We start from the raw sequence: 20,028 nt of genomic DNA, 5'->3' as shown, positions 1-20,028 counted from the left end.
AAAGCAGAAAAGAAAATAGAGTAGAGGGAGGGGAAAGTTAAAGCAGAAAAATACTAACATGTAAAATTAATAAAGAAGAACAAACAACAACAACAATGAAAACAAAGCAAACAGTAAGCCTTCCTGCAGCAGTAATACCAGAAACCAGGAGTATCTCCCCAGTTCTGCTCATGCTGCAATGTGAATCCGGCTGTAAGCCTCGAAGCTGGTTCTCCTCATGCTTCTATGATTTGTTTAATTGCCTGCCTGGTGTGGGTGAGGTGGCTGATGCTGATGTCTTTCTCAACACATGTCCTTGGTTGCAAGTAATGCTTTGGGCATAGGTAGGCCTCTGTCTCTGTACTGAGATCTGACCACCTCAGTTAATATGGGAAGGCAAACATAAGGTCTATTTTACCCAATGACAGTACTGTATCAACTTCCACCAGGGACATCCCACTCTGTCACCCTTCACTGCAGGGCAAATTCTGTGGTCCTCCTCCTGTTTTCCTTCCACAGACCTTCTGCCTAGTGCATCTCTGGAAACACTCTGACTCAGGCACTACTCTTTGTCCATCCTTCTGTGGTCCTAATTCAGTCACTGTCTCAAAAGATCACTCTAACTTACAAAACGTGACGGAGCCCCTGGGCTCAGCACAGGGCTTTTTCTTTTTTTCCACCACAGGACTATGTGCAGTGGGCAGGGTACCACACTGTCTCAGAAATTCTTGTATGTTTGGAGAAAAATAGGTGAGTGCCTGCTCTAGTTTTGCCCTTCTATAGCTTGCTTTCTCCCCAGTATGTTCTGGGATGCAGTCTGCAGCTCCCTACCAGCAAGTTCTTTGTTACCTGTAATCAAGGTTCTCAGGAGCTGTCTCCTTAGAATGGGGACTTCCCTTCCTGACACTGAATGGTCTGTGGCGGATAGAATGAAGTAGGGACACAGTGTTTAGGAGGAAAATGGAGAAGGTATTCACTGTTACAGTGCTGCTGATTTTCCTAGCATATTTGGATTTTGTTAATCTCACCTGCTTCAAAATTTCTTCTTTACCCTGTGGCCCTCCACTGAGGTTCCCTCATGTGCCTGTCTCTCTACCTGGACACAATGGACCTGATTCACACAGTAATCTGAAGCAATTATTAATATCCCTTTTGAAAAATCACCAGACCCACCTGAATTCACTGATAAATTCCACAAAGCTTTTCAGAGACAAATGCAAATGTTCTAATATTTTCTAAAAATATAGACAAATGAAATATGTTCTAACTCATTTATTATAATACCAAAAGAAAGCTATTTTTAAGACCAGGAGCTTACACACCAATCTCACTCATAAGCAAAGATGCAGGGTCCCTCAACACAATAACAACCAATCAAGTCCAAGCATCTGTCACAATAACTATAAACCATGAATCAGCGGGGTTTATGGCAGGGATGCAAGGGTAGTTCATAATTCAAAAGCCAATAATTTTCAGTAATAACTCCCAATATAAATGGTCTCAACTTCACAATCAAGAAGCACAGGTTAGTAGATTGAATATTTGTGTGTGTGGTACTGGGGATCAAATTCAGGACCTAGCACATCCGAGGCAGGTACAGCACCACTGAGTTGAATTCCCAGTAGATTGAATTTTTAAAATCCAATGTGGTGGTGCATAAAACAACAAATTTAATATTAAAGACTATTATTTAGAATATTTAATATTTATATTTAAATTAATTTAATAGTTATATTAAAATAAAATATATTTTAATTAATTTAATTAAATATAAGAATATTTAATATTAAAGAAGCCAGAAAGCCAGAAGAAATTGCTATCCTTTCTTTTAGACAAATTGAACTTCATGAAAAAACTTGTCAGAAGAGATAAAGAAGGTAACTCCATACTGGTAAATGGAACAAGTCTATGCAAAGAGACAACAACTGAAGATACATATAAATCAAATACTGGTGCACGCACATTTATAAAACAAATACTACTGGCCATAAAGATCAGATAAACCTTAACACAGTCTCAGTGAGAGAACCCACCATCCAACTTCGACAAATAGATCACATTGCCAAACTTCAATAAAGAAATATCAGACTCGCACTGTATCTTGAACAAATGGACGTAGTGAATATCTATATAGTGCTCAATCCAACAACACTGAGATACACTTTCTTCTCAGCAGCACACGGAACTGTCTCCAAAAGACCACATATCAGGCCATAAAGCATGATTATACAAATATGAAATAATCAAAGTAATCTCATACGCATATTATCAGATCATAGTTCATTGAAACTAGAACTCATAGCTACAGAAATCACAGAAATTATGTAATCTTAGAGATTAAACAATGCACCATTGAATAATCAGTCGGACACAGAAGAAATTAAAGTTTTCAGAATCAAATCAAAATGACAGTATAACATAAAAAACCCGTGGGACACAAAGGAAGTACAACAAAGAGGGAAGATAGTTGTGAATGCCTATACTGAAAAAAGAAAGTGATTAAAATAACCTAATGATGCAGATAAAGGTATTCGAAAAAGTAAAACAATCCAAACCTGAAACTAGCACATTGCACAAAATTACAGCAGGTCAAAGCAAAAGCTATTAAAGTTGATACTAAAAAATAGTTATAAAGAATTAATTAATTGAAGATCTGGTTATTGGAAAATATAAACAAAATAGAAAATCCTTTAAATAAATTTACCAAAAAAGAAAAGAAAATCCACATTCATGGAATTAAAAATAAAAATGTGAAATAGTACTGGAAACACTAAAATTTAGAAAATTGTGAGTAATTATTTTGAAAACCTGTACTTCAAAAAATGTGGCAATCTAAAGAAATGTACAGATTTATAGAAATAAATGAATTAATAAAATGGAACAAAGTAGATACAAAAATACTGAACAATCCAACAATAAGGAAGGATATTGAGACACTAATGAAAAACCTAGTAACTAAGGAACTCCCTAGATCCAATGAATTCACTGCTTAATTCTAAAAGAACTTCAGAGAAAATTGAACATTAATGTTCTCCCAAAATCAACACTCCTCAAACTTGTCAATATAGTTGGAAGGAAAATATGGAAAAATTCATTTCTTGAAGCTAAAATTACCCTGATACTAAGAACAGAAAAGAATACAAAAATACAAAAAAAATTATAGTCCATTTCTTTCATTGTTTATTGATACATTTTAGGTATACAATAAAAGTTATTATTGGGCTGGGGATTTAGCTCAGTGGTTCCACCACCTGCCTCACAAGCAGAAGGGATCGAGTTAGATCCCCAGTACCAAAAAAAAAAAAAAAGTTATTATTGTCATTGAGAACTTTTACATGATGTATCTTGGTTCTTATTATTTCCTCTTTTCCTTGCCCTCCCTTCAACCCCTCCACCACTCCCTATTTGCAAAGACTTTCCTTCCATTTTTCCTTTTCTCATATTTTTCCTTTCCCTTCTTTCCTGTCCCCACCCCTCCCACTCCATTATCAACAAGGCACTGGCAAAGAGAATGCAGCAAATTATTTTTAAACAATCATAAATTATGAAGTTGGCTTCATTTCAGGGATAGACTAACAGTTCAACATATGTAACTCAGTAAGTAGAATGCATCACATAAATGAAGAAAAGACAAAAATCAGGGATCTAGCTCAGCAGTTGTGCCTCCTGCTGTGCAAGCGCAAGGACCCGAATTCTATCCCCGGTACCAAAAAAAAAAAAAATGACAAAAATGATATTATCATCTCATCAGTTGCAGAAAAAGCCCTTGACAAAGTTCAACATACATGCTTAGAAAATAAGAAAAACATTAGCATGGAAAGACCTTATCTAACACACTTATATTGACCTGTAATTGTGACTATGTAACACATACTGTATTTCATAATAAAATACTAAATATCTTGTGGACTTAATTGAAAACAGTGCATTGTATGTAAACCATTGGCTATTTTTACTCGGTGTCCTGTCGCTGATGGAGCAGTGGTTCACTGCTAGAGTCGAGCAACCTGAACATTGGCCCACATACCACTACTGTGCAAACAGAATAAAATTCAAAAATCCACCTAAACTTTCCAGTGACTACTTACCATTTGCCTCATTGTCCCAAGTGGCTGAGGTAAAAGGTGGGCACTACCATGCTGCACTGAAGTTTGATGTCACTGAGCACTGTAATCCTGGTTAACAGCAGTGATTAAGCAGCTCCTGTCTTACAGGCATAGTGGCACATGAGTGTCATCTCAGGGTTCCGAGAAGATGGAACAAGTTCAAAAGTTCCCTGCACCCTGGCAATTTAGAGAGATCTAGTCACAAAAAATACTGAAAGTTTGGGAAAATTAGTTCGGAGTGAAAGACCTGATTTTGATCCTTTGTACAAGAAAATAACTGTACGATGCAATCTTTTGTATGCTGAAGAAATCACTTCCCATCACATTTAGATAATAACATTCACCAATTCTTAAGCCTACAACAATGCCAGTTTCCTAATTTTCAACTATCCTTCAAAAATAACCGGATGGGAGAGACAGAAGGCATATTTATCTAACTTTTAGTAATTTCTAAACTTTGCTTAAGGATTGTGATCTTTGACCCAATCTCAGACTGAGCCAATGCATAACAATTTCTCTATTGTCATCCAGAGAATAACCTGTCCTCAGGGCAAGACCTTCTCTGTGGTAGGTGCAGATTTTACCACTTTGACCATTTTTTCCTCTCTCACATTCAAGATCCTCTCATTTGCTCTCTCTACAAACAAAACTCTTTTGTTCCTACAAATTCATATGCCTGAAGACTTTACATTTAGTTCTTTTATCAGTACTGCAGTATTCCTTTAGTAAAATGTCCACTTCTATAAGCATTTGAATTTTTAGAACAAGGTCTGAAAACAGTTCTGGGACTACAGCAATTATATGGAAGACACCCCTTTCCCTTGAGACTCCTACCAAATCACATGTCAATGTAGAGGCCCAAGTCCAGTGAGTTTCCCCAACTGTGCTTAACAGGCAGGCCCTTCTGGAAGTTGTCCTTAGCAGAAACATTTTCTCCTGCTCTGGACAATACATTAACTTCCCCTCCATTTTACTCAACATTCTAAACTCTATGGGAAGTCCTCACTTAAATAATCCATTTAGTAGTAGATTTGCCATCTAAATAACTACTATGACAATCTTTTCAATTCTGTGTATGTAACAGAGGAGTTCACTTTGTGCAAGGTAAATGCTCTACCATGGAGACACATGGGTGGCAATGTTAAACCATCCTTTGTATTCACTTGGCATGTATCATCACCTATCATGATTGGGGCAATGTGGGGACTTGGAAATTTAGGATTACGAAGGAGGTCAATTTTCTAATTTGAAGCCAGGAAAATAACTATATACAAAATAGATATACAATTATGGAATGAATGCCCTTCCTGGTGCTGTGGCAGGGAAACCTAAGCACTTCAGACTCTAAGTTTCCTGTGCCTCATAGTTCCATATCAAAAATCAAAAATTTCTGTCTTTCAACACATTAATATTCTCAAAGGAAGATATTACCTGGAATCATGTGATACTCTTGGTTACTACCTGGTTTGGGATAAAATGTACATGGAGTATTAGTAAAACACATTTCTTATATATGTAGTTCAGTTATAGAGGTGTGACATTAGGAACATTAGGTGTGACATTAGGTGATTATCTTCTACTACACTCTTTCTTTCTGGCACCTGATTTGCTCTGTGCTTCCTGGTTCTCATATATTCATTACCTTTCTTTCTTCATTTCCTTCCACAGTGAATTTTTTTCTTTAGAGTTAAATAACAACCCACTAAAATCTCTGAAATCTTGAGCTAAAGTAACCCTTTTGTTCTTAAGTTTTGTATATCAGGTATTTTGTACCTATACAAAGAAATTAATAAAATTAGTAGTAGGTGTCTGAGCAAAATAAACTGTCAAATGCACCAAATTTTTCTGTGGAAGTCTATATAAGTGAAATTTCTCTTTGACTACTCTTTATAGATTTTCTTCATATGAACATATTTTACTTCAGCAACCCCTTGTGTATTAAAACCACTTTCCAGGAAAAAGCCCAATGTAAAGAATAAGAACCTCTGAAACGACAAAACCTCCCAGTGCAGGTGACACATATGTCATCTACTTTAGCAGCTGTAGGCCACACACCAAAGGGGTGAGCAGCCCAGGAGACACCAAAGAGATGGTCATGACCCTCTTCTTTGAGCTTAATATTTTAATACTTCTCACCTTCAACTCACTGGATTTAAGACTGTGCTCCCTACTATAGTTTGCTCATGTACTTTACACCAACATTGACAAGTTATATAACACATATATACTCAAATGAAGTCTTTAAATTTAAACTAGGAATTATCTTGATTTCATTCTGTGCTTATTCATGAAGAAGAAAAAGACATTTCTAAGATACTGTATGTAGATTACAAATCCAAGAATTAGCTGGACATGGTGGTGTGTGCCTTTAATCCCAGTACTAATAAGTTTGAGGCAGAAAGATTGCCACAAGTTCAAGGCCAGCCTAGGCTGCATAGTGAGTACAAGGCCAGCCTGAACCACAGAGTAAGACCCTGTCTCAAAAACTTGGAAGATTTAGTACTTATTGAAAAGCAAGATTACATGGAATTTATTTCCATATTACAAAATGTATAGAAAAAAATCATTCAGGTGTGAACTGTTTGCTTTTTGCTGTGTATTGGTGGTTCTGTCACCATCCAGTTGAATATTGTAACAAGATGTTCCATGCTTACCGATTTACATTTGTTTTTTTTTAGAACTATGTATAGATTGCCTCAGGGGATTATGCACACTTTTAATTATTTGTCTAGTGAAACTCTTAGAAGTTTATGAGTACCTCTCCCTCAAAAAAGTGTAGCTGCCCAAAGTTTTGATCTTCTGGAAGCTCAACCACATTCCTCTCATTTCAACTGTTTATTTGAAATTGTGTTACAGTGAATAGGTTGCTATTTTGGGTGAAGTCTAGGGACAACTTAATGTGACTATTCTCCACAGTCTGGCACACCACAGGAACTAGGAGAATACACATAGAGTATTGCATTACTGGATCATAGTTTAGGAATTCTGATATTGATATGGGGGGAAGAGATGTAACTCTCAAACCTACTAGATATCTGAAATGTGAGTTTATGTTCTCTAAAATTAAAAAAATGAAATCTAGGTAAAATGGAGATTAAGAATAGGAGAAATTTATAGAAAGAAAGCTTCTGTCTAATAGGGACAGAAGGGGGACAGGAAAGTGGGTTGCCTGGGACCCTATTTTCCAGGGCGGATTTATGGAGCAAAGCCACAAGGTGAGGTGGGTTCAAGGTGGGACAAAACTATAAGACCTAATGGAAAATTACAAGGTGGGCATGAGGTGGGGCAAAACCATGACTGACCTATAAGAATACATGTATAGTCACCCAGGTAATATTGATTAAATGGGGATCAAATGGGAAAACAAGTCATATACAAGGAATTTCCCACTTAGAATATCAATCACTGCTATCTATCTCTAGGGGAAGTAGTACCTCTTTTCCTTTTCTTTAATGCTAACCACTAAATGTGCCTGAATTGCTCTCCAAGTTGGCTTCTGGCTGTGTTGGCTCCTTGAGGGCTGGCACCTTGAAGTTGGCCCTGTCCAACTGGCTACAAGATATCTAATTAATTTACCTACCTACAATAATATAAGATCATCGCTGATGAAATTTCTTAAGTGAAAACTTTGTACGTTGTGTCATAGTGAGCTTTTTAGTGGCTAGAGATATGTTTATATTTTCTTGATGAGGAACTATCTGAAATCCAGAAGGACTAAGGAATTCTTCAAAGAACTTCTAAAAAATGTTTTTATTTGTCACTGACAAGTGGGATGAAATGATAAGCCCCACCCACTAAAACTGCAGAAGGGAGAAAAATGCTTGAGACTCATTTGATTAGCAATACATGAAATACTAATCAATCTTCTCAATATAAACTTGTCAGAAAATAATTTACTTGTCATGGAAGCTATCACTTTCATTGTATAATATTTAGCATCTTCCTTGGCCTAAAGTCACAAGATGGCAGTAAAATCCATCCCCCATCTCTATCATGAAAAGCTCCAGACACCTCATATATTCCCTGAAAACAAAAGTCACCACTGATTGAAAACCATTGATCTAGCAGCTATCTTGGGCACCTGAGCTCCTTGAAGACACACAGAATGGGCAAAACTTGCAGGCTGGTTCCCAATCTGGAGGATGTTTTCATTTCTCCACCTCTACAGTTCCAACCAGAGAGAATAACACTTCCCAAATTATTTGAACTCTGCCATTGTACCTCTACTCTTTATGTCCCATGCCATATGGTCTGCATTATACAATGTGTTTAGTGTGAAAAGGCAAAAGAGATTCTTTTGTTTGATACTCTCAGGTGACACATGTAGCCTGGGACACATGTAGCCTGGTGGAGATGCCAGATTAAGGGGTGTTCTGAACTAATATTGTGTGCTTAACCTTTGCTGTGTACCTCCCCTGATTCCATTAGCATATGCTCCAGAAATCCATCCTGAAAGGGTGCTAGTAATTTAGGAGGATTAATTGGGTATTAAGAGATTGCATCTCCTTTGTGAGTACATACCAGAGATTCTCTACAGACCCTCCCTGCCCAGAGGACAGCTCCTGCACAAGGGGAGGATCTCCCAGGCTTGGTGGAGACAAGGTTGGACAAGGATGCCTTTAGCTCCTTCACATCAAGACAGGTGCAGGTCCGGGTAGGAGCTGAGGTACCAATAGTGTGAAGCTGTTTTCCTCTGAGGTAAACATAGCCAGAAGTTTTCCCCAAATGCAGGTGCTGTTGACTTAGGCATGGAAGAGTGACTCTTCTTGGGAAATGCAGATGCTATGTGTCCTGAGGCAAGGTGTTCATTCATGAATCACTGCTCAGTGTAACTCTTTTGCTGTTTCAATAGGAAATAAACTGAAAAATATCCCTGATTTGAAAAGGGTATATTTCCATGTCCCCAATGTATGTTTCCAACATAACAGTGGACATTAATGAATCATATAAACCACATATATTATTTTTGCTGTACATACAAACCTATGATACAATTTAATTGATAAATGGAAGAAACACTTTTGTAAATATGGAAGGGAAGAGGGGTTGAAGGGAGGGGAGGGGATTGGGGAAAAACAGAAGAATCTACATATATTAGATATAGGTACAATTACCCTATGATGAATGTAATCATTATGTATATCTAAAATGTAGTAGTATAATTAATTTAAAATTTTTAATTCATAAATTTGTACAGGTAGAGATTAACAACAGTACTTAATGCCAAAACTGTTATACTAGCAACATGGAGTATTCAATGTCATGTCAATGTGGTGCTCTTCTCTGAATGTCTCACCTTCTATTTGTAACTAGGGCTCCAGAATTAAAGTTCAAAAGTTAGATTTCTTTTTCCTTTGGAGTCAAATTGCTTCTGAACTTCTTCAGGCCTAGGCCATAAATCGCTCTCCCACCTCTCCTCCACCTAGAGTAATTGACTGAATATGCCAATCCTACCACAAATAGTTCAAGCCCAATTTCAACTCTTAGTCAAGAAAGGGAGAATTCTGGGCCTAGGAAGGAATGGAACTACCTGAAAATGTCTAAGATTCCATTGTCTTCTCTCCCACGTTGTTCCATTTAGAAAAGATCCTAAAATATTGAACAGGGAATATGTTTCTCTGCAGTTAAAGCCAAACTTACTGGTGGAAGTTTTCCCCCATTCCCTCAAAGTGTCCTGACTTCAGGACAGTTACTCTCGAGCATCTCAGGAATTTTCTTTGTTCTCAGTTTTATTACTTCTATCTCCCTGCCAAATGTAAATGAGATGGGGCTCTGTGCACTGACCTTGCTGTCTGTAATATCTGTTAACCAGGGAATTTGCTGGGCCCAGATGACTTGTACTCTATGTAATCAATACAAAGTGCTCAACTGCAAGCCCGCCCCTCTCCAGAGAGTATAACCTGCCATGCTTATCCCCCAAGGCAGGGGTCAGTCTCTTTGTGGAGAAGCCCCAGACTGACCACCTGGCCTTAGAAATAAAATTATACACTTTGCCTCCAAAACTTTTGAGCGCATCTTCCATTCTCCTGGACTTCCTGTCTGTATGTTCTGGCTGACATTTTGCCACTACAATACCTGTACAGGTTGACATAATGATTTGTTAAAAACAGACCCCTCAACCTCCTAGAAGCTAGCTTGTATAAATCCTTTCCACTTTTTCTTCAAAGATATGGTCCTTTCATTTTATCATCAGCCAGCAGATGAATCTGACTATGTGAGGCTAGGTGGCCTGTAACAGTTTTGGCAAACATAAAGGGACTTCAGTCCCTGCTTCTGACCGCCTTGCATCCTGGCTGCAGTTGGTAACAGGAACAGACTGCTCCTGAATAGCTAAACCCATGATCAGGACTCCAGGGACATTCGCACAGCTGCTGGTGACACTTTTATACCTGGAAAAGCAAGGAGACAGGGAAAACTCGACAAATAGGGGACAGGTCTTAAGTAGTTAATCTAAATAAACTAAAAATCAGGACTTAGGTGAGTTAACATATCAGAGGCCACAAATAACTAACTTATGCAAACTGATTATCAGGGCCTAATAAAATACAAGAGACAAAGAACAAAACCCTAACCAAATGAAGGAGACTTTTAAAAAAGTAAAATACAAACAAAGCCACTTACATTCCAGATATCAAAGGCCTACCAGCAGCCCAGAGCATCTCTGCATTCTGTTACATTCACTCCTACCAAAAACTATAGAAAAGGTCAATGGACTAAAACATCTATAGTTTGGGCAGCTTACAAAAAAACCCTTCCTGATAAACAAAACTTTTAAAATTCTTTCTAATAAACACACAGGCCATTCCCCACCACTGACTGCTTGCTGTTTTGTGAGGTACAAACTTTATTGCCCCAAAACAAGGACCTGAGAGCTAGAGGTAGTTGGTTATATCTTTGTTGACCAACATGGGTTACTTGTCTTCTCTACTGAGGGGTAAGGGTGGCACATACAAGCTTTGCCTATCTCCTTATGGAACTTTAAGAGCAATGGGTTCTCTGCCAGTCAGTTAAACACTCTTAGGGCAGGTGCCACTCTGAAAGCAGAGAACAGGCTCCCCAGCACTTCCCCATTGATCTCCCACCAAAGCCAGTGGGAATGTTGGCCAGACAAGCAGCTAGATTCCTTTCCACAGACAGATCTCTGCTTGTGTATAACCAGTGAAAGCTCAAAGGACAACTGAGGGGCCAGGGCTGTGGCAGATCCCCTGGTAACGTGAAGGCTCCTCAGTCTGGTCTATTTCTTTAAAATGATTAATGTACCTAAAGCTGCTTTGTTTTTTGAGCTTATATCACTGTTATTTTCCATTTATTTATTTTTCTGACTTTCCTGCCTCTCTCACACACAAAAAATCAGTTATCTGGGTTTTTAAAAATTACTAGGAGCACTTAAGAAAGTTGCAGGATGAGGGTTAAAAGACGTAAAATTAATGTAAGACATAAATAAAAGCCTTTAAGTTTGAAAGCATAAAAGTTGCATATGATTTAAACTAATGTACATGTTTCCATATGTAAATGTAAAAATACATGTTCTACTTAGGTTGACTTATAAACTCTCTTTATATTAACCCAAATGCTCTTTGGTTCACATTGATTAACATTAAGCTAATTAACTCAGCTTAGTAAAATTGTCTTTAAACTTAATGACATGTTTCCACTCAGATTATCAGCCAATCAAAATGATATCAAAAATTGGTTTCATAATACAATGTCTAAATATAACAATTGCCTATAATTGTCTATATACAGTAACAAGAGCTTTTCATGGTCAAACATAATGTACTAACTCTTATGATCTTGTTCTAATGAGAGAGCAAAAAATTGTTCAAATAGCTAAGTTAAGAGATCTCTTGGGCTTGGAGAATCTACTGGAAGAGAATCCCTGATAGAATTTCGAAAAGTTTCCAAACTCATGGAAAGTTCCAAAATCATTGGGGACACACCCCAACAAATATTGTTAAACATTATAATATATTTACATAGGCTATCATTAAAAGTTAAGTTCTCTGTGGATAAAACAATACGGTATTCTTAAAATATTAAGATCTCTTGATTAAGCTTACAAAACTAGAGTTAGAATGAGGGGTTCTATATTATACCTAGTTGCTTGTGTTTTCTACAGCTAAACTTTTACTTACCACAACTGAGTTTTAAAAATTAAATCAAATGGAGGACCTGAGACACTCAGAAGATGCTAAACCAGCCTGCTGCAGACAGGCAGGCCTGTTCACACCCTACCGAGGTCCTGAGTCATGCAGAAGACACCGAATCATCCTGCTGCAGACAGGCAGCCACCTGGTTCCACACTACAAAGACGAGGAGGACACCAGGCCACCAGACCAAGGTATTGAATCCCGTTTCTCCTAGCCCAGAGGTAGAGGCTTCTGAGTCACTGTCCCACTGCTCCTGATCCAGAGGAAGGGGCTTCCCAGTCACCATCCCTCCCTCTGCTCCCAGCCCACAGGAAAGGGCTTTTGGGTCACCATCCCTACCACTGCTCCCGGCCCCTGTCCCACCTCTCCCAGCTCAGAGGAGGTAATCCGTGCAGGCAACAACAGCCCCCCACACCAGTCGAAATTAGAAAACACATAAATAAGTCTCAAAACCAGGCTTCCAGATCACCTACAGCAACCACAAATGGAAATGAGATGGAACACTCTGATACTCAAACACCTGGACCCATTGAACTGGGAACAAAAAGGGATTAGGAAAAAATGAAATCAAAAATAATTTCTCAGATAACAGAAGAAATTGTACCCCTAGTGCAAGACATGATTAATAAATCTAGAGAGGAGCTGAGGAACATGATGGAATCCCAACATAAGAAAAAAATGGAATCCATAAAACAGATGCAAATAGATTTCCAGGACATGAAAAACTCCATTGAAAGTCTACACAGCAGAATGAGCCAATGTGAGGACAGAATTTCAGATAGAGAAGATAAGATTGCAATTAGTGACCAGGAAAAGAAAAATAGCTTCAACATTATAAGGAATCACGAGAAATCCACCCAGCAGCTGCTAGATGATGCAAAGAAGAATAACATAAGACTGATTTGGCTCAATGAAGAAACAGGAGAGAGTGGAGATAACATAAAAAAATCTTTTCACAGAAATAATGGCAGAAAACTTCCCAAGCAGGGGAAAAGAGCTTGACATACAGATAAGTGAGGCATATAGGACTCCAAATAGCCTTGATCAAAACAAATTTACACATAGGCATATAATTGTTAAGATTCCAGAAACACAACAGAAGAACAAACTTCTCCAAGCAGTCAGAGAAAAGAAACAAATCACATACAAAGGAAATCCATCCGAATCACATCAGGCTTCTCAACACAAACCATCAAGGCAAGAAGAGCTTGGAGTGACATATACCAAGCCCTAAAAGAAAACAGCCTCCAACACAGATTGATGTACCCTGCAAAACTATCTTTCAAAATGGATGGAAAAATAAGATACTTTCATGACAAAGAGCACCTTAGGAACTTCGTGAATATCAAACCAGCACTCCAAAGAATTTTACACAATATGCTAGGAACAGACACTGAGGATCACAACCTCAGGAAGCAAAGCAGAATGAACCCATCTGGCATGACAAGAAATTAAAAGTAAAGGGGGAGAGCCCAACAAAAAGAAAAAGTCATGGCAATGACAAGTCAATACATTTCAGTTATAACCATCAAAGTTAATGGTCTCAATTCACCAATCAAAAGAAAAAGACTGGCAGAATGGCTCAAGAAGCAAAATCCAACAATATGCTGCATACAAAATTCAAAAGGAAACTCATAGACTGAAAGTGAAAGGGTGGAAAACAATACTCCATGAGACATGAACCCAAAAATAAGCAGGAGTAGCTATCCTCTTGGCAGATCAAGTAGATTTCAAACCAACACTGATTAAGAGAGATGAAGAAAGACACTACATCCTTGTAAAGGGAAGAATCCAAGAGGAAGAGATGACAATCATAAATATCTATGCACCAAACACTAGTGCACCCAACTATATAAAACAAATACTAACGGACATGAAAAATCACACATGCACGAATACAATTGCAGTGGGGGAACTCAACACCCCACTGTCACAAATAGATAGATCAACTAGACTAAAAATAAGTAATGAAATACTAGAACTCAATCGAACTCTTGAACAAATGAACTTAACAGATGTTTACAGAGTCTTCCACCAAACAAAATCAGGACACACATTCTTCTCAGCTGCACGTGGGTCATTCACCAAAATAGACCACATACTCACACATAGAACAAGTTTAAGTAAGTGCAAGGGAATTGAAGTTATGCCCTGTATATTATCAGACCATAGTGCAATGAAATTGGAGATCCACAGCAAAAGAAACTCAAAAAATTTCAAGAACACATGGAAATTGAACAACACACTTCTGAATAACCAATGGGTCACAGAGGAAATTGAAGAAGAAATCAGACAGTTCCTTCAATTAAATAACAATGACAATACAACATACTGGAATCTATGGGACACAATGAAAGCAGTCTTACAAGGGAAATTCATAGCAGTGAATAAGCATATTAGGAAAACAGAATGAGCCCAATTAAACAACCTGATGCTGAACCTCAAGCTTCTAGAAAAAGAAGAGGAGGACAACCCCAAAGCTCATACAAGGGAGAAAATTATAAAGATCAGAGGAGAAATCAATGCAATGGAGACTAAGAGAACGATACAAAAAAATCAATGAAGCCAAGAGTTGGTTCTTCCAAAGAATCAACAAATTGACAAACCTTTAGCCAACCTTATCAGAAAAAGGAAAGAAAAGGCCCAAATCCATGCAATTAGTAATGAAAAGGGTGAAATTACCACAGACCCAGTAGAAATCCAGAGGATCATCAATACCTACTTCCAGAACCTATACACCAATAAGATGGACAACACAGAAGAAATGGAAAGATTCCTAGATACATATGAATTACCATAGTTGAACGAAGAAGACCTAAAAATTCTGAACGACCCAATATCAACCAATGAAATTGAAAACGTAATTAAAAACTTATCAACTAAGAAAAGCCCAGGCCCTGATGGCTTCACTGCTGAATTCTACAAGACATTTAGAGAGGAACTGCTGCCACTACTGTTTAAACTCTTCAATGAAATTGAAAGGGAAGCAATACTCCCAAATTCATTCCTGGAAGCAAGCATCACCTTGATCCCCAAAGCAGAGAAAGACCCAACTGAAAAAGAGAACTATAGGCCAATCTCACTAATGAACATAGATGCAAAAAATCCTTAATAAGATAATGGTAAACAGAATGTAGATGATCATCAAGAAGATCGTACACCCTGATCAAGTGGGATTCATCCCAGGGATGGAGGGATGGTTGAATATACGAAAATCAATCAGTGTAATACACTATATCAAAAGGACCAAGAACAAAAACCATAGGATTATCTCCATAGATGCAGAAAAAGCATTTGTCAAAATCCAACATGAATTTATGAAAAAAAAACCCTACAAAAAATTGGAATAGATGGTCTCTACCTCAAACTGATAGAAGCCATCTATGAAAAACCAACCACCAGTATCATACTAAATAGTCAAAAACTGAAATCCTTCACACTAAAATCAGGAACAAGACAAGGATCTCCACTATCACCACTCTTATTCAACATAGTTCTGGAAACATTAGGCAGCCATGGCAATTAGACAAGCAAAGAAATAAAAGGAATAAAGATAGGTAATGAAGAAGTCAAATTGTCATTATTTGCAGATGACATGATACTCTGTATAGAAGACCCCAAGAACTCCATCAGAAGTTTCCTAGACTTAATAACCAAATTCAATCAAGTAGCTGGTTACAAGGTCAACACACAAAAATCAATAGCTTTCCTCTACACCAATGACAGACTCACTGAGAGAGAAATAGGGCAAATAATTCCTTTCACAATAGCATCCAAAAACCTGAAATACCTAGGTATCATCCTAATGAAAGAAATCAAAGATCTCTTCTCTGAAAACTATGGCACTCTGAAAAGAGAGATTGAAGATGATATCAGAAAATGGACAGACATCCCCTGCTCCTGGGTAGGAAGGATTAATATAGTGAAAATGGCCATACTTCCAAAACTGCTATATAGATTTAATGCAATTCCAATGGAGATCCCAGCAACATACTTCATAGAGCTCGAGAAAACAATCCAAAAATTCATTTGGAACAAGAAGAGACCAAGAATAGCAAAATCAATTCTAGGTAACAAAGACATGGCAGGGGGTATCACAATCCCCAATCTACAAGTATACTACAAAGCTACTGTGATAAAAACAGCATGGAACTGGCAAAGAAACAGACTTGAGGACCAGTGGAACAGATTAGAAGATCCAGAAACAAAGCCAGACACACTCAGCCATCTCATCTTCGATAAAGGAGCCAAACGCCCTCACTGGAGGAAAGATAGCCTCTTTAATAAATGGTGCTGGAAAAATTGGGCTTCAACTTGCCAAAGATTAAAACTAGACCTGTATCTCTCACCATGCACTAAACTAAAATCAAAATGGATTAAAGATCTAAATATTAAAATAGAAACTCTGAACCAGTTGGAACAGAGGTTAGGTAGAACCCTTGAAGACATCAGTGTAGGAAAAGATTTTATGAACAAAACCTCAGTTGCCCGTGAACTAGAACAAACAATCAACAAGTGGGATCTCTTCTTATTAAAAGGCTTCTGCACAGCAAGAGAAACCACCAGCAGTGTGAAGAGACAACCCACAATGTGGGAAAAAATCTTCACCTGCTCTTCCTCAGACAAAGGTCTGCTATCTAGAATCTATAAAGAACTTAAAAAGATCAGACCTCCCAAATTTAAAGACCCAATCCAAAAATGGGCATCTGAAATGAACAGACATTTCTCAGACAAAGAAGTAGAAATAGCAAATAAATACATGAAAAAATGTTCAACATCACTGGTCATTCAAGAGATGCAAATGAAAACAATGCTGAGATTCCACTTCACTCCAGAAAGAATGGCTACTATCATGAAATCAACCAATAACAAATGCTGGTGGGGCTATGTGGAAAGAGGAACCCTGGTCCACTGCTGGTGGTAGTGTAGACTGATGCAACCACTGTGGAAATCAGTATTGAGATACCTCAAAGCACTAGGACTGGAAGTCCCATTTGACCCCGTTATTCCACTGCTGGGGATCTTCCCCAAAGAATTAAAAGAATCATACCACAGTGATATATGTGCACCCATGTTCATAGCAGCACAGTTTGTAATAGCGAAAACTTGGAGACAGCCCAAATGCCTATCAACTGGAGACTGCATAAAGAGAATGTCGGGTTTTTTTTTATAAAATGGAGTAGTACTCAACCATAAAAAATGAGAAATTACAGACATTTATAGCTAAGTGGATGCACATTGAGGTGATACTCTTAAGTGAAATAAATAGGACACACATGAATAAATTCTGAATAGTTTCTCTGGTGTGAGAAACTGAGTGTAAATAAGGACTAAATGTATAATAGGTAATGTGAAATAGGATGAAAAGGGGCAAATTGGAAGAAAGAGGGAGGCCTAGAGGAAAGGACAGAAGGGAATGGGATTAATATGAGAAAATGGCAAAATAGGAACAAAATCTTTGTAAATAGGGAGGAATGGAGGGGTTGAAGGGAGGGCTGGGCAAGGGTGAAAAATAAGGACCAAGAGAGACTATGTAAAGATGTAAATTTCCAATGATGAATGTCATTATATTGTATACCTAAAATGTACCAATGATTAGAATGAATAATCGAAAATGTAAAATAGGAAGAAAAGGTCCAAAGGGATAGGGGTAGTGGGAGGGGCAGGGGAAAGGAAAGAAGGGAAAGGAAAAATGATGAGAAATGGAAAAAATGGAAATAAAATCTTTGTAAATAGGGAAGGGTGGAGGGCGTGAAGGGAGGTCTAGGAATGGGGAAAAAAATAAGAACCAAGATGCATTATATAAAGGTACAATTCCCAATGAGAAATGTAATTGTGTTGTATACCTACAATGTACCAAAAAAGAATTTAATTGAAAAAAATTTAAATCAAATGTTGGATTATAAAAAGTTTTCAATGATCTGTTTATAATGGGCTGAATAATTTATCTCAATTTTTGACATAATTTAAAATACAAATATATACATAAGTAAAAGCTTAAATGTAAACCTATAGAGTTGAAGCTACACAAGTTTAATACATACAACATGACTAATCCATGTTCTCTTTTATGTAATATATATCTAGGCTCTTAAACATGCAAAATGATCGAAATTTGACATCTTTCCCTATTTTGTCCTCTATTTAAAACTTGATCTAAATCTATTGGCTTTAGTTAAATAAAAATTGTGCTATTATATAGATGAGACACACTTATTGTCAGATACTGTGTCTATTTGTGGTCAATGACACCATTTCCAAAATATGTAAGACTAGTAAAGATGTTTCTTAGTTCTTGTTAGTGTGGTTAGACACCATAAACCTGATAAAAATCTAAATTCTTGGCACTGGGCCTGCCTCACAAGCTCAAGGTCCCGAGTTTGATCCCTGGTACCAAAAAAAACAACAACTAAATTCGGCCTTAAATGTAAAAAACAAATAGATATATCTCAAAATTTCTATAAATAGCTGGGATGCTCATTATTACTAACTTAACAGTATATTAAATATATTTGTGTTTCCCAAACTCTCAGGCCTTCAAACATACAAAGCTAAAACAATCTTATTATTTTCATAACTTCCTGACAAAAGTTATTTATGGTGATAAAAGTTTCTGCAACTTTTATATGATTGTATTATAACAAAATATAACATGTCATTGCTAAATGACAGCTCCAGACTTTTTAAACCCTCTATAAATTCCGTACATAGGTTCCTAAGTATAAAAACTTTAGGGTAAATTTTTGGATAAAAGTCCAGCTGTTGTACATAACTCCTTTTTCTAGCTTCCTACTTTGTTAGTAAAGATTAAAAAACCTGGGAGTGAGGGGGTGGTCCTGATGCCCACAGAGCTCATTGAGAGGCTGGAGCAGGCCTGAATAAATGAAAAGTTTGCCCCTGAGCTGTTAGAAAACAAGCCTGAAATTGTAGAATGTGTCATGAGAGATCATATGGAAGAAAATCTCAAAAGAGCGATAAAGGAGGATCTGAAGGTCAGTATCCATTGAATGGGGATGGAGAGGATCCACTATGTCCTCAGCAGCTACTTGCAGTATCAACTCATGAAGATAGAGAAGTTTTTCCCTCATGTCCTTGAGTAAGAGAAAACGCCCCCTGAGGGGGAGCCTTCCAGCCTCTCTCCAAAGGAGATTGCCTTGGCCAAGAAGAACATGGCTCACACAGAGACCTATCTGAAGAATGTCACCTTAAAGCACATGCCTCCAAACTTACAGAAGGTAGTCCTGCTGAGGCCAGTTCCCAAAGCAGATCTAGATTCATATGTATTTATGGGAGTGAAAGAATGACAGGAAAGCATACTGTTGGAACCTGAAGCAGATGAGCAGAAGACTATGTGATTGACTTGGAGGAGGGCTCACAGCACCTGATCCGATACAGAGCCATTGCACCTCTCCTTGCTTCTGGAGCAGTGCAGCTGATCTGAAACTAGAAATAAACAAGTGTGAAGACATGGACTCAGAAGAAATATCAAAAGCACTTCCTCTCACTTGGGGCCTAAAAGCAATGATGAAGCTCTTCTCCGGGCATCAGACTACTCAGTGATGCCTGGGATCACTTGGGCACTGGAAAGGAATCAAGGCATGATTCCTAACCTGCCATAAACAAACACTGCCTCCTCCTGTCCTGCCAACTCAGCCAGTGTCAACAGAGGGGGCCATTGTTCTGTTCATGCTGTGCATCAGGCAAATGTAGATTCCCACTGTGTACAAAAAAAAAAGCCATTGGTAGCCATTGTGATATATATCATGATCATCTCAATGGACAGAAGCAGGAAA

The 20,028-nt window shown here is 37.8% G+C and overlaps 1 pseudogene; it reads left to right on the top strand.

Moving 5' to 3' along the window:
- The first annotated feature begins 18,887 nt into the window (after positions 1 to 18,887).
- Positions 18,888 to 19,770, top strand: LOC101697289 (DNA replication complex GINS protein SLD5 pseudogene; annotated as a pseudogene).
- Positions 19,771 to 20,028: the final 258 nt, after the last annotated feature.

Source organism: Heterocephalus glaber, unplaced genomic scaffold (genome assembly GCF_053883595.1).
Source record: "Heterocephalus glaber isolate CG9 unplaced genomic scaffold, H.glaber_assembly_v1.0 deba00001244, whole genome shotgun sequence".
In the NCBI taxonomy this organism is placed as follows: Eukaryota; Metazoa; Chordata; class Mammalia; order Rodentia; family Bathyergidae; genus Heterocephalus; species Heterocephalus glaber.
Note: the sequence above shows the minus strand (reverse complement) of the source record. Positions and strands in the feature narration are given on the sequence as shown.